We start from the raw sequence: 3,545 nt of genomic DNA on the forward strand, positions 1-3,545 counted from the left end.
ATCAGGAAGCCAAAGAAGGTTGCTGTTTGGGGCAGGGTTGCCATAGTAGTCCCTCTGCTTGGGGGAGGGGCAGTGGGTGGTGTGAGCATCTCCCTCCAGTGTGTGTGGTGGGAGGAGCACTGTACTTGGAGTCACATGAACTGGGCACTGACGGCATATGACCAAGGGGAGACTGCTTCACCTCTCAGCCTCAGGTTCTTTATTTATAACACAGAAATGCTAAGCCTGCCCTCGTGGGCCAAGATCCTGTGAGGACCTCCTGTCTGTGAAGGAGGCTTGTGGGGTGCCTTGAAGCCGATGCAGGCACCTTTGGTGTCTGGTGTGCCCTGTCCCTAACCCAGGGCCAGTCACATACAACAGACTAGTTGAATGAACCATAGTACTATAAATTCCTTTCAGTTCTTGACAAAGAGAGCACCAACAATACCCAGATGAGTAATCCTTCACTTTGTCACTCCTCCATCCTTTGCAAGATGCAGGGACCTCTGGTTCCCAGAATGTGCTGCATCAGGTTGCAGCACCGGGCAGCTGTGTCCTCCAGAGAGCATGGCAGATACAGCAGCTGCACTGTGACAGCCCCAAAGGGGGATCCCCATGGGGAGTGGGAGGTAGAGGGGTGGGGGTCCTCCAGAGCTGAGGTGAGCCCAGCTACTGAAAAGAGGACCAAATGAGGATCAGTACCTTGGAGATTTATCTCAATTCAGGCACGTCATTGAATACCTCCACTTTCCTATCTGTAAAATGGAGTTGAAGTCATGATAAAGTAAGGCCTAAAAGCCACTAGCCAAAGGGGTGGATTTGGGTGAACTGTCAAGCTTTCCTGAGTCTCTATTTTACAGTCATAAAACGCTGGAGCAGAAAGGGATTTATGGGTCACCACACCATCTTCTTCATTATGCAGAGGGGGAGGCTGAGTCCCAGAGAGGGGAGGGCACTTGGATGGGGGTCACAGGCTGCTCTTGCACCTAGGCTTCTGAGTCTCCTCCCTTCACACCATGCTAGTCCCATTCAAGCCAGTAAAGGGAAGCGTCAGATCACAGCAATGCTGTGACATCCAATCAGAACCCAACTCTAAACAGACTTGGTCTTGGGTCGCCCATTGTCCACCCTTGGGACACCTTCTGACTCTGTCTCTCCAAATCTTTGCTGTTTCCAGGGCTACTTTTGGGAGAAACAAAACAGAAAAAAAAAAAAAAAAAAAAAAAAAAACCTCTAGAAGAGAAATGTGTAAGGCAAGTCAGAGCTCAGCCTCCCATCTCCCTCAGAAAACCTGGCCTCGCCTCAGCCGCCATCTTGGGTCCTGTGTAGGGGATTTTTCCCAGCAACGTCTGGACCCTTGGCCTGACTCTCCCTCACTCCTTCCTTCCCCAAGCAGATGCTCCCTGTCTCCCCTCCAGCCCATCTCACTTTGACCTGCATATCCAGATGGCTCAGGGAAAGCCTGGATTCTAGGATGACTCAGGCAAGAATGTAGTAAATGTTTTTCAACGTCACAAGACACTGAAAAGGAGACCTGGAGGCTGTCATTAGAGTTAGCCTTCTGTCCCTAAAATTAGCTGCATCTGAGGAGCTTTTCAAAAATACGGGTGCCTGAAGCCCTCATGTGACCCAGGAGATTCTGCTTCAGTGGGATGGGGGTTTGGGGGCGGGGAATCTGTAGGTTTCAAAATTGTCCCAGGTGATTCCAATGTGGTCTAGTTTGTCAACTCCTAGTTTAAAGCCCAAAACAGTTCCTCAGAGTGTACTGGGCTCTAAGCTTTTCTCTCTACCCCTGCCTCTTGGGCCACATGCTGTCTTCCTTCCCTAATGGCAGAATTACAGCCACTGCCCCCAGTTTGTCTTTTAGGAGAGTGAGAAGGTCATGGCCAGCTTCTCCTGTCTCCACTTCCCTGCCTGAGACAGGGGCCTTTCCTCCCTTGGTTCTCCAAGGTGGTTTCTACAGAACACACCTTCCAAGGCCAGCAACAGGCTTTGTAGGTGAAAAGGATCTCATCCCTCAGAGAAGGTCAAGGATGAACATAATTAACTCTAGTTAATTTTGGGTCCCTTCCCTGCAGGGCTTCTCAATATGCTGATGGACCTTGGAAATCTCCACCAAGTTTTTCAAATTGAATTTGACCACAAAGCTTTTTTTTCCTACAGCAGATGGAGGGACTTGAGCCTAAAGAGATGCTAATCTAGGAACTGGCCCAGGTTGAGCCTACAGCAGGAATACAGCAGCTGCACCCAGGCCAAGGGGCAACCCAGGGAAAGGGGAGACCCTACCAGGTAGGGCTTAAAATCCTAAATCTCAAATGAAGTCGCTGACCCAGCCAGCACTCTCACATCTGTAACCTTCCCTCTAATGCTGGGTACTCATTTTCTTCCCTTTTTCTCTGGATTAGAAGAAAAAAATGAGGTGGAGCATTCAGTGGAGTTCACTGTGGGATGGGTGGGGCTCTGACCCCTCAGTGGATTCCTGCCTCTCCACTTGTTCTCTATCCAAACCTGGCCACCTGCCTCCCCTATGTGAGCTGAGGACCTAACCCTCTGTTGTTCCCTGACCTGTTGGGTGACTCCAGTGGATGCCAGTCCCCTGGAAGACTTGGACTAGCACCAATGGGGGTGAACAGCGGCCCCGGGAGCTGAGTAAAGAGGTTCCCTGCTTGCATGCTTGTCTCTGTCTCCTGACTTCACTGCCCCATCCGTGGGCATCACCCCCACCCCAGACTCACGTGACCCAGCCAGAGGCTTTGTTTTCCCCCATCCTCAGGCTATCTATTCCCCCTAAAGCAGCCTTGTTCTGTTATTCCCACTTGTTTCCTAAATACAACCCATGTGGGTCTCTGTTGTGACTTGTTAATGTTTTGACAGAGGGTCACCTGGTGTGGGAGACCTGATTGCTTAGATTGCCTTCACACCCACTCCTGAGCGGGAGGAAGGTTAGGAGTGGGGGTGGCTTCATTAGCGAAGGAGGAGCCTCGCACTGGGGTTAGTGCCTTGGCCTCCTGCAGCCCCATCTAGGCCCTCCCTATCTGCCCTTCTTTCTGGATCTGCCTTCTCAGTGACCCAGGGACTCCCGGGGTTTGCGCACAGCAGGGTCAGCAAGACTTGTATACACCAGATAAGACTCTGATGCTTCAGTGGCTGGAAAACAGGACTCCCACCCCCTCCTAAGTCACTGCAAGTACTATGTAGAATGGCTCGCCCTTAGATGCACACAGCAATTGATCAAGGTTATTTACATATCCCTTCTCAGCACCCTGGGGATTGCAGAGGCATTTAGAAGACCTTAGAGATGGTCCTGTCTCACTTAAAATCAAGCCCAATCCCCAGCTTTGGCCTACAAGCCCCCAAGCTGGCTGGTATCCCCTCCTCCTCACATCACTCTCCCCTCCCCCACTGCCCTGCAGCCCCTGGCCTCCCACTTCCTTAAGGACTTTTGCCCTCTCTGTCCCCCTGCCCAGGTGCTCTTCCCACAGGGCTTTGCATGGCTGGTTCATGCTGGTCATGCAAGTTCAAATGTCACCTCCTCTTGGGGAGGTTTTTTGTTTTGCCCACCCGAT

This window comes from Piliocolobus tephrosceles, chromosome 6, assembly GCF_002776525.5.
Source record: "Piliocolobus tephrosceles isolate RC106 chromosome 6, ASM277652v3, whole genome shotgun sequence".
NCBI classification, from domain to species: domain Eukaryota; kingdom Metazoa; phylum Chordata; class Mammalia; order Primates; family Cercopithecidae; genus Piliocolobus; species Piliocolobus tephrosceles.